Source organism: Diabrotica undecimpunctata, chromosome 4, assembly GCF_040954645.1.
Source record: "Diabrotica undecimpunctata isolate CICGRU chromosome 4, icDiaUnde3, whole genome shotgun sequence".
Taxonomy (NCBI): Eukaryota; Metazoa; Arthropoda; class Insecta; order Coleoptera; family Chrysomelidae; genus Diabrotica; species Diabrotica undecimpunctata.
The window spans coordinates 99,008,712-99,021,334 of NC_092806.1; the positions used below are offsets into that span (position 1 = coordinate 99,008,712).

The following is a 12,623-nucleotide window of genomic DNA, read 5'->3' on the forward strand; positions in this document are numbered from 1 at the left end:
ACTCTATTGACTCTAGTATTAATACCGTAAAAATAAAATGATTTATAAAGAAAATTAGTTTAACAGTAAGACTAATAGACCAAGAGCTGGAGTCGGATTTTGCTTGTGATCGGGAATATGGACAAATTATACATGGATATGTCGGATTAGTCGTGTACATGACTTTTCCACAAGTGCGGACAGCTAAGTGGGGGATAAGGGTAGTTAAAAAAAATGAAAGTCATGGTTTTTTTTGTGACGCTTGTGATGGAGATGCACTAAAATTTGGGAATAGGTAGGTCATGACCAGAGATATGTAAAAAGAGGGGATATGACACCAACGATATTTTTGTATTAACTAAATGGGACCACTTAATTTGACACTATGTACTATCCAATATGGCGACGGGCAGTTCTATAATAATATAATTTATATAAAAATTTAATAATAAAGCCATGCTAAAGTCACTTTGAACTAATATAAAAAGGTCACACAAAAAAGTTTAAAATATTTATAAAATAAATTTTTCATTCACCACTATTTGAAATTAACACTTTTGAAGTGAACCCATCTACTTCACCGCATGTTATATCTCCTCTGTTACATATCTCTGGTCATGACATAACTAAATAAAATCTCCAGAGGTGGACAGCTCCGTAGAGATCAAAGGGAGAACAGACAGGTGTGAATATGAAAAATTTTTGGGTGATGTCTGTATCTTGCACAGTTGCTTCATTTAATCTTAAGCTCTGCTTCATTTCGATGTGTAGAATCAAAATCCAGAAGGTTGGACAGCTAGGTGGGGTCATTTTTGTTAAAAATGGGGTAAATTGAAATTCGTAGGTATCGCTCGTCACGGAGAATATATCTGTAACTTACTTTTTCTGATAGTCTCAGAGAATAATATATAAATGGATATAGAAACTCTTTTATTTCCTGCATTTGTCGGTCTGTTGTAAATAAAAGTACTTAACAACTGCTTAAACGTTTCGGCCAGTTGCCATTTTCAAAAAGCACTTTATTATATAAACATAAACATTATAATAAACAATTATATTTCATTTTATAAACATTCCATGTTTATACTCGTTAAAAGTTGAACATGTATTAAAAAATTAATATCTGACATTGACAGATGAAATCTGTCTGTATGTTCAAACACAAGTGGTTCAGGATCATATATTAAATATCTTCCATGTTGTATTTAAAAACCACTCAATTTATTAAATTATGATATATATTGGAAAGATCTTTGATGTCAGTCTTATTATTGATAGAATTTGGATCTTTTCATGTGAATCATATTCAATATGCATTATTTGTTGTAATTTTGTTCTCTTTTTAAAAATCTGTATATTTTCAAAATCAAAGGAATGGTTTTTTTGTAGAGAATGTTTGGCTAAGGCTGTTGTGTTTGATTTATTGGTTTTTACACTATGTTTGTATGTACAACCCTTCTCTGCAATTATTGGTGTGTCTTCCAATATATGCCCAAAACCGAATGGAAAATCCCAATATTCTCCATATTTAAAAAGCAAAAGAGAAAACACCAAAGTTGGTATAGAGTGGTAAATGTGAGCTTTCTTAATCGTCCCTATGGCAAGCTATTCGCTAGCTTCTATCGGAGAGGAACCTTGCGGTTTTACCACAGGACGTAATTGTATTGGTAATTTGTTTATTTTAGAATAAATAATTAACAAATAGATCAACTTTTGTATAGAACTGTTTTACATTTAGAAGGCAAATGAATACCAACTACATTGTATTTCTTGCTTCGTCGACTATGAAAAGGCGTTTGATAGTATCGAGATGTGGGCCATAGAACAAGCTATTAATAATAGTAGAATAGATTCGAGATATAGGCAATTAATACATAATATATATATATATATATATATATATATATATATATATATATATATATATATATATATATATATATATATATATATATATATATATATATATTAATGTAACTATGATAGTGCAACTAGACGAAAATACAAATCCCATCCCCATTAAGAGAGGAGTGAGACAAGGAGACGTAATATCGCCAAAGCTTTTTAACCTAGCCCTAGAAGACGTCTTCAAAACTACAAATAGGTCAATGTCATTAACGTTAATGGCAACAAGTTAAACCACCTCAGATTCGCTGACGACATAGTGATTATAGCGAGCACATTCGAGGAACTGCAAATTATGATGGGGGAACTAGCAGCCAGCTCCCAATACGTCGGCCTAAAAATAAATATGAAAAAAACAAAAATAATGACAAACAAAGATGACCCCAGACGTATAACTATAAATGCAGTGAGGTAGAACAAATGCAGGAATATATCTACCTAGGCCAAATCCTGAGACTTAACAAAGAGAACCAAAGTGCGGAAATTACTAGAAGAGCAAGACTAGCATAAGCAGGATTTGGAAAACTTAGTTGGATACTTAAGAACCGCAAAATACCCCAATACTTGAGAAGCAAAGTGTTCAACCAATGCATCCTTTCTATCATGACATATGGATGTCAAACCTCGACCCTAACCAAGGCAAACATGAATAAACTAGCCACAACAGAAAGAACAATAGAAAGAGCAATGTTAGGTATAATATTGTCAGATAAAAAGAGGAACGACTGGGTAAGATCCAAAACAAAAGTCGAGGACATAGCAACAAAAATTGCCAAACTTAAATGGAGCTTCGCGGGCCACACTTCTAGACAAAAAGACCAACGTTGGAACACTACAATACAACATTGGAGACCTTACGAAAGTAAACGACCAAGAGGAAACCACAGATGAGATGGGTTGATGATATTAAAAGAATAGCCGGAACAAATTGGAAATATGTTGCTCAGGATAGAGACCGATGGAAGGAGTTGGGAGAGGCCTATGTCCAAACATGGACGACAGAAGGCTGAGAAGAAGAAGGAAGAGTTTTACATTTATAAAATGCTTACGAAAATTACTGACGTGAAATAGGTTAACTTTCTGTCAAATCTTATCTTTCGCCACTAAAGTACGTAGTTAGGTTTTTATTATTTTTTATTGTGTTTAATGTTTATATTGAAACAGCACCAAGAAATTGGAAAAATTACTGTGAACTAATGGACCCACCGAACAATAATAACCCATATATGTATCATTTTTGCAGACGATTAAGTAGTAATTTTACAGAATACGTATGAAATACCTGTTAATGTAAAGACATACTATAGAATAATGCAAAAGAAAACTAGTAGGTATAAAAATTTTATTAAATCAAACTTTCCTTATTCGCCTAGTTTTGACCACCCAGTGGTCCAGTTTCACGCTCTATTTACTTTTGTTTCCAGAATCGCATAAAAGAAAGGACATGTATTTTGAATAAATTATAAATGAACAGCAACTGAGGAATAGGGCAATCGAATCTGCAAAGCGGTTCGATTACCCTATAATAATCCTATAAGCTAATCATTTTTAAAAATATTCGGTTTTCCTTTTTAAAATAGTGATAAATGCATATTCATGAAAGTTAATGTTATTTTGAACATTTTAAAAATATATTTTATAATTTTTTTTTATTTTTACACACTCGCCTGTATAGCCTGTACGGTTATTAGCGCAAAGAAAAAAGTATTAACAATAATTGACTAGCGTAACAATTAAATTTTGTATAAATAGTTTATTGCTTTTAGATATTGGATAATCACTTTGGCACCTCACTTTAAGAATAGTTCTCTCAAATTCTCCGGGATTCCGAATTTACATCTTTCCGCACTGTGTAACGGGCACTCCACTAGAAGTTGTTTTACTGTTAAAAGTTTTTACTGTTTTTACCGTGGTCTCGCAAGCATAACACTAAAATGGGTGATCGACGTGCGAGCTATAATACCGCGGTTTTAAGAACGACGGTTTTACTCGCGGCTCGTTGGTGCTGATCGACTAGCGAGCAAAACAGTCATTGTCCACCGTCCACAGCTAACATGTCGTGTTCAACTGAAAGTGAAGTTTTATGTTACTTCGCTATAGCATACTACGAAATTAAAAAAAAAAGCGGAGACGCCCTAGATGTTGGGTATTTAAAAGTTTAACATATGCGGTAAGTCGAGTTGTTTTGGTTTTGTATTCTGGCGATGTACATTTCCATAAACAAACAGTCTCGTAAACAATATATAAATTCTAATAAAAAGTCGTGGCTGAGAGTTCACATATCCATGATTAAAAACTTATTTTTTCACTTCAACGGTTGCTGAAAACTGCCGGTTTTGCTCGCCAGTAGTGATACACGCGCGATTTTAAATGACGAGCCAAGTAAAAAATAAAACAAACTGACGAGCCACAAGCCAGGCTCGTCGGTACATAAAACAGCGGTATTGCAGTGATACACTGGCGAGCTTTACCGACGAGCCAAAAAACCGCAGTTTTACTCGCCTGTCGATCAGGACCTTAAGGTTGGGGATCCCTTGTCATCAGATTTACATGAGTAAGGCGACTATAACCAAGCCTAAGTGTGATGATAACCTGAGAAAAACGATTGGTGAAACTATCAGACCATTGTCGAAATATTGGTTTTATCTCAAGTAATTTTGTCTGTTTTTTGTGCCATCTGCTATTCCATATGTTAACCATTTTGCTGTAGAAATTTGATTTGAGATCTGTCGCTGGAGTTTTTGGATAGAACTCAATAGTTATGTCATCTAAGGCTTCTCGTACATGTTTATCCGCCAGTTCGTTTCCCGTGATTCCAACATAAAATGGCACCCACAGGAAAGCAATGTTTCTGTGATTTAGGTTGTGCAATTCTTGTCTAATGAGTTTGGCCAAAGGCTTGTTTTTTGGCTTATTAGATTTTAAGATGTAAATAGTTATAGCTGATTTCCATAAATTGGGAAATTCATGTTTGGTCCATATACGATTACATCTTTTTAATAATATTTCTACTACTTCTTCAGGTAGGTGTTTCAAAAAATAAGCTGGGATGTCATCGGGGCCAGGGGATCCTTTAAATAATCTATCATCTCTCTTAGTTCTCGGATTGTGATAAGTGAATTTATAGGTTCATTATTGTTTGCTAAGTTAATAGGGATAGTTTCTTTTTGTTCTTTGTATGTTAAGAAATCTTCATCATAGTTAGAATTTGTAGGGTAGGGTAGGGTAGGGTAAAGTATTCGGAAAGCGAGGAATTGGGAGAAGGAGAATATCATGGTTGAAGAACCTGAGAAAATGGTTCTCCACAACAACAACGAATCTATTTAAAGCATCAGTCAATAAAATAATTATAGCCAGAATGATTGCCAATATTCGGAACGAATAGGCACTGAAAGAAGAAGAAAAACTTGAATGTTTCCGCAATTTTTTCTATGATTTCTACATGGTTTGTTATTGGACAATTTATTTTCTACTTCTAATGAATTGATTCCTTGACATGAGGTAGTGCCTGTTATATTCTTTATTTTCCTCCATATATTTGTTAAAGATGTGTAATTATTTATCGTTTCTACATATTTTATCCAGGATTGTCTTTTAGATCTTGTGGTAATCAGTTTGGCTCTAGCCCTACTTCTTTTAAGAATAATTAAATTTTATAGGTTTTTGTACCGTTTGTACTTTTGAAGAGCTTTCTTACTATCCTTACTAGCTTTTTTACATTCTTCATTCCGCCAGGGAGTTACTTTATCTTTTTTAATAAACTTTGCTTTACCTATCGCTTCTAGAGCTGCTTCCGTTATGAATTTATTGAACTGTAGAATTATTTCGTCCATTGAATTTTCTAAGCAAATTTTTGATGATTCGCTACGGATAATTTCTTAAAAACTGCGCCAATCATGCTACCTTTCATGCTCGGAATTTTTAAAACATAATGAAAAAGATTTAAATTTGCTTTTATAAAAACGACTAAAACGAAAAAGTTTTTAAAAACATTGGCATTCTTTCAATCACATTTCGAATAGTTTCTACTTTTTCCACGAAAACTTTCTCAACTTGTAGGTTTCTTTGTGTCTGACGATCCTTCCAGTGCTTTCCGAGTGTATTCCAAATATGTCCATTGGGATTTAGATCTGGACTCCTCGATGGTCACTCCGTTACTTGAATATTGTGGGTAGGCAAATAATTTTTCACTATCCTGGCGGCCACGTGCGGTCTTGCATTATCTTGCTAATAAATTCTAGACCCATATTTTCAGTAAACGGGACATGTTGTTCGAGAACTTCGTTTATGTAGCATAGATTCTAAAGTTGTTATTACATATTGTAGTATTGTTTTATATGTGCTATAAGCTCGGTCAAATGACCCATGAAAAATCTCCTATGAGCTTGTAGACTATGAGTAACCTTCTTGAATTAAAATTATTGCCCTAGTAATTTGAATCTCTGTGAGAACACACGTTGCGCCTTCGAGGCCTTCCAAGCCCATCAAAATCCATCATTAATTATTAATAACTGTAAGGTAAATATCGACAGAAATTCAATAATGGAACACATTTAATTCCAAAATGTTACAAATGTTCCAAAGTTTTGCTTTTTTATTCAATGAAAGTTAAACGACAATAAGAAACTTTTTTCTTTCATTTATAAAAACTATATGTCTACTGGGTAGACGTACATATTTAAGTAAGTTCCTACCTAATGCAATAATCAATTTACAGTTAGCTCTTTTTTCGTTTATATATATATATATATATATATATAAATATATATATATATATATATATATATATATATATATATATTATATATATATATATATATATATATGATATATATATATAATATATATATATATAGCATATATATATATATACATATATATATATATATATATATATATATATATATATATATATATATATATATATATATACATATATAGCAAAATATGATCAGTGACAATTAAAAATAACTGTAGAACTAACTGTTATAATAAATATCCGTAATAAATTTATATAATTTTAGAAATACATATATTTTAGAAAAGCTACTAGATAGAATTTATTTTAATTTATTTCAGGTGCCGTATATAGTACATCCGTCAGTGAACTTTGTTACTCAAATAAATGTTTTGTATATTTATTTGTTTTCTATTTCTCACATAGTTTGGTTGAAATTTCTTTTAGATACAAAAAAATTAATTTAGCTGATCAGAAGAAAATTGCATGAAATATTGTTGCTTTACCATTTAATCTTAAGAATCTTGTGACTAGGTTAATTAAAACATTACATTTTCCAAAATATCCTTAAATACAATAAAATATAATAGTTGAAAAGTAAGCAATATAAATTATGATAACTTTTCAAGTACTAAATGAATTACAACTTACATGCTACTCATAAGTCATAACGTCATAACACACCTCTAAACAACACCTTCAGAGCACTCTACATTTTTGGACTCCACTTCAAATACATTAACAACATTTCTAATCAGCTGTTGTACTTCTTTAGATGACAAGTGGCGGTTACTAGTGGTGGAAAATCAAACGTCCTCTACAGAATGCGGGAACGCTAAAGGGAAAATCAATATTGCGCAGAGTTGTTACGAAGTAGAACGGTATTGTATATTTTTGAGCGATTGGGTTCTTGGAAAGTTTTTTTTTCAACATTCTTTAATTAGTGAAATATGGTAATTATTGCAGATGTTGAAAATAGTTTGAATTTTGTAAATATGGAAAAAATATAAAAAAACTTAAAAAAAGAAAATTAAAAATTTTTCTGTTTTGGACTTTTTCATTTTGCATCGATTATTTAACTGTTTTGTCTTCGGAGAGAAATTCACGTGTTTACATTATTTAATCAGCTTTTTCTTGTATTATTTTTATTTGTCTTTTGCTATTGTTTCTTTTTTACTGTTTTACTTTTAGTTATTAAGACGTTGCAAGCTTTGTAAGTCAAGTTAAGAAAAAATTCACACTTAATTTTGATGTCTGATCCAATTACCATGGTTACAACAAACAAATCATGGTTTATTTTTATTGACATATGTCAAACGTATTTAATAAATAACCGTTTCTGAGATATGAAATAATCTTAACGAGGTGAAAGTGTCTAGAAATTGGTCTTGGTTTCTACTAGGGTGAGGGCAGCATGAGAAATAAAACCATTAGCGAGTGTGGGTGTGGGGTGTAGCGAGTTTTCGCTGGACTCGGCCACCGGACGCTGAAAGGTGCAGCAATCATTCGCCGTTGCTGCTCCTTTCTCCTTCCCCTTTCAGCCTAAGGATTTGTTCATCGGTAAAACTGCCAGCTCCAGTTGCCAAACCTTACCCTTCCTAATTTTCGACATAGCACCCTGCCTTAATCCAAATCGCAGAAGGTAACCTGATACTCAATGAAAAATAACTTTGCATAGAGGAGTCAACTCTGCCTACCATCAATTAAACATGTCCAGTAATCCTTAAGTATAACACCATAATACCAAAGGTGTGGATGATACAGGAGTGGAGTAAGTGTATCTCAAGAGATACATGAAGGAACCGGCTTACCCGAGAGGATGTGGGCTCTATTACCACATGTAGGGCTCCGTGGTGACTAAATAGTAAATCCCTATTACAATTATATGGATTCCTTAAGTATTAAAAAATAATCCACTTGTCTAACCGAGGGCGACCAGCACAGTGACGGTGACGGTGACAGTGGCTGAAAACCATGCTGATTTTTTGTCTTATTTGAGCCAAGTAAGAAAATAATCGCATGTCTACGCTTGTAATAAATAAAGATGTATCTGTACTAGTTAGAAACAAAAACAGTGAAAAGCACAAAGGCGAATGAAGGCTTACTAAGAATAGATGTAAACATGTAAACCGATTCACCATTATATTTTTCTATATTTCATCCAATATCCGCATAATTGAGTATAAGAACAAAGTAGGTATTGTAATAAGAACGTGTTGACTGGAAAAGAATACAATCATTATTGGAGATATAATTTAGAAATCCTCAAGTACGTGGATCTAGAATAACACATACATACGTTTCCTGCGAAAGCAATAATTTGATGACCAAAATTCTATTTCCATTGATTCTTTCATTCTCTAGACTTCTATGACTTGTAAGACTACGGATCAAAGAGACGGCTTCCTAAATGATACAGCATATCAAAAAATCTCGTCGGATTCTACAACATATCCAAAAAAAATATCAACAGCCAAGATCAAAGCCTAAGAAATCAAGAAAAAATAGTTCCATCTCATATCCAAAGAAAAGTCCTCAATATGTTCAAAACTTTATGGTCTACTTGATCTATATAAGACAAGATTACCTTTAAGGTCAATAGTTACTTCTACAGGATATCCTCTACAATGAATGGAAACAAGAATCTGATTTTTACGTCAAGAATACAGGCCGCTTCATCGATCGTATAAAAGATGTGATTCTTGAGCCGAAACGTTTGCTAGTCAGCTTTGTGTAAATTTTCGCAAATGTTTCCATAGCTATCATTAGAACTTACGCAAAAACAGTATCGAATATCACAGGGATACATTAAATCTAACAAAACACAGCTTAAATAACAAATATTTCATCTAGAAGGAACAAAGAGATAAACAAGTTAAAGGAGCACTGATGGGTTCACCACTGTCACGGCTAATAATACACCTGTTTTTGCAATAGAAATAGCTAATATTATATATTAAAAAATATAAACCATAAAATTAAATTTACTATGGAACTGAAAGAAAACGAGTAACTATCAAATCTAATTGTGCTAATAATAAGGAGGACGGAACAAGGCATATACAGTATACCAAAAACCCGCACATACCAGCATATATCTACACACTGATTGACATCACCATCGTGCACAATTACATTTGGTCATTAAAAAACCTGATTACTAGATCCGAAAGACTGACAAACAAAAATGAAAATAAAAGAATGCTTCTCAACATATACCATTGAAAAGTCTCAGAATGCTCAAAGAAAAATTGAGAACAAAAGACGAAAAACCGATCGCAAGAACTATTGTACCATATAAAAAGGGTGCAGAAGAGATAATAGGGAGAGTATTAAGAACACAATAATAATAATAAAAATAAGCCTAAATAATTAGCTTTCTACAAATTCCCAGTGCTTTTAAAATCAAAAAAAGGCACAATGGAGCATACTACATCGTTAATCGCTTATTTTTTTGTTTATTCAAATCATTGAAAAACAGGAAGGTAGTTTTCCCCATGACTTTTGCTAACAAAAACACATTTGTTTATTTTACATATTTTAACTAATACTCTATAAATATAATTCATTCTCTATTTTTATCTACATGTAGAAATAACAATTGTTTATAAATTAGGGTTATTTTTCTTTTCTCTGTCTTTTTAATTTTTCTACTAGCAAAAATGTACGCCATACATGTACGGGCGCTCAACGCAACCCGAGCGCCCATCGGCGCTAAGTCTTGTCATAAGCGCTTCATTAACAATTAAAAAAACAATATTTTAAAATTAGATAATCCGAAAATAGTTATACTCAAATGATAGAAGAGGGTTTGCTCTTTGATTAAGGCCCTAAGGTGAATTCCAAAAAATATTATTGAATATTGTGTTTTTGAGTCTTGAAAATCGTAATTTTACGTGTTTTTCAGATTTAAATTGTTTATGCCTATCTCGAAAACCATCACGTTTACAAAAAAATTACAGGAGACTTATTTTATTCAGAATTGTTCAAGAAATTAAAAAAAAATTGTTTAAACAAAAAATTCATTGTTAAAATTTGTTTAAAAAAATTGTTTAAAAAATTTTAACAACTTTTTACCTGGACAACCGAACTTTGTTTTGGGGTATCTCATGAAAGTGATTATGCAAAAGAAAATCTAATGGGAATATTTTTCCGAAAGAACCTGGGCGTTTTGCATTATCAAATTTTTCTATAGAACTAAATTTGTGCGATTTGTTTATTATCTTTTATATATTTCTATAAAATAGTGTTATCTGACTACTTTTTTTAATTCATTGGCCCGTGTCAAAGAATATAAGTGCAAATTATATTAATGAACAAGATTATCAAATTTCGCAGAACTATAAATTTTTATTTCACAATATTATGGTATGTTAGGTGAATATTCTTTAGATTTGGATATTTGTTCAAGAATTTAATAGGCCTGTTACTAAGTAGCAGACTGTAATTTGAACTGACATTTACTTTTATTTAACCTTTTCTTAATTTAACTAGTTGCGTGTGGTCCTGACAACCAGAATCACAACAACATGTAAAATCCAACTTCACATAAAAATAACACTTATGTACCCAGATCTTACGCAGTCTGCAAAATTACCTCTCCCACCTGTTTTTACTCGTGGCCAAGCATTTATTATGCGTTTTTTGTCCAACATTGTACTCTTTGATTAAATTAAAGCAATAGATATTGTTGCTCCCAAAAACGTACACTTGGCATCTAGAATCTCCCATGCTCATATCTGTAATTACTTGTCTTCTTCAACGCAAGTTGATAGTCTCTTAAACACTTTACTAAGTCTTCTTTACTTTAAGCATCAGCAAGAAACGTTACTACCTAACTTGGTAACGGCAACGCGACCTTGCCAAAACGTCGTCAAAATAATGGTTTGTATCAAAACCAAAATTATTTTCTATACTCCACACTCCATGCAAACTTTGGTCATTTGAATCAGTTTTTTGGGTATTGAGAGGTCCGTCATCGGATTCCATACATAACTTCTCTCCAAGCTACCATATGCTTGTCAGTGGAGTACACTAGTAAAATATATTATGTAGTAGTTCTCTTCGAAAATAATTAGTTCGCTCCCATGGTTAAGCAGATTAAGTATTTATCTAATAAGTTCTAAGTGACTTTTGTATTTTATATAAAAATTATGTAAAATATTGGTTATTACATAATAATATTTATATACGAGACAGTGGAATTAGATTATTTAGACATTATCAATATGCAATATATCTGCAATAATCATCTCAGTTTAGAACTAAGACAAACAATAGTTAAGTGCTATGTTTGGTCCGTACTTTTGTATAGTGCATGAGTCCGGACGCTAAAAGTATCGATCATGAACAAAATTAAAGCATTGAAAATGTGGGTTCATAGACAAATGCTAAAGATACCTTGGCCAGCAAGGAAAACTAATGAAGAAGTATTAAGGAGCGTCAACAAAGATAGAGAACTGCTAAAGACTGTTAAACATCAAAAAATGTCTTATCTGGGACATATAGTAAGGGGAAGTCAATATAAAATATTACAACTGATCCTTAAAGGCAAAATAGAGGGCCGTAGAGGTGTAAGAAAAAAACAAGTTTCTTGTTTATTCATATTCTTATACTCTTGTTTATTCATATTCATATTCTTTATTCCATATTGCAGAAGATCGAGAAGCCTTTGCAATGGTGATCGCCAACGTCGGATAATTCTGTTATGGCACACGAAGAAGAAGACTATATCTACTTAATTTTTCTTCCATTTATCTGATTTAGGAATTTTGTTAGCTATTTTAATATAAATTCTGTTTTTAAAAATTACCAAAATAATTTCTGCTGATAAAACGAAAATATATAACACAAAGTGATACAAGTGTAAAAACATCCTCTTTATTCTCTAGCTTTACAAAATTAAATCAAATATAAATTAAAGCAAGGCATTTATTTTGCTATATATATATATATATATATATATATATATATATATATATATATATATATATATATATAT

General features: G+C 31.9%; 1 protein-coding gene across 2 annotated transcripts in view; it reads right to left on the reverse strand.

The window, feature by feature from the left end:
* LOC140438326 (beta-1,4-glucuronyltransferase 1-like) overlaps positions 1-12,623 on the reverse strand; it is a 72,715-nt gene that overhangs the window by 44,954 nt on the left and 15,138 nt on the right. Inside the window, exon 1 of one of the 2 annotated variants that reach the window (XM_072528009.1) lies at positions 7,274-7,405. The exons of the other annotated variant lie outside the window; for it this stretch is intronic. The gene's annotated coding sequence lies outside the window, so the exon portion shown is untranslated. Of the gene's footprint in view, positions 1-7,273; positions 7,406-12,623 lie in introns of those variants that run through there. 2 annotated transcript variants of the gene reach the window in all.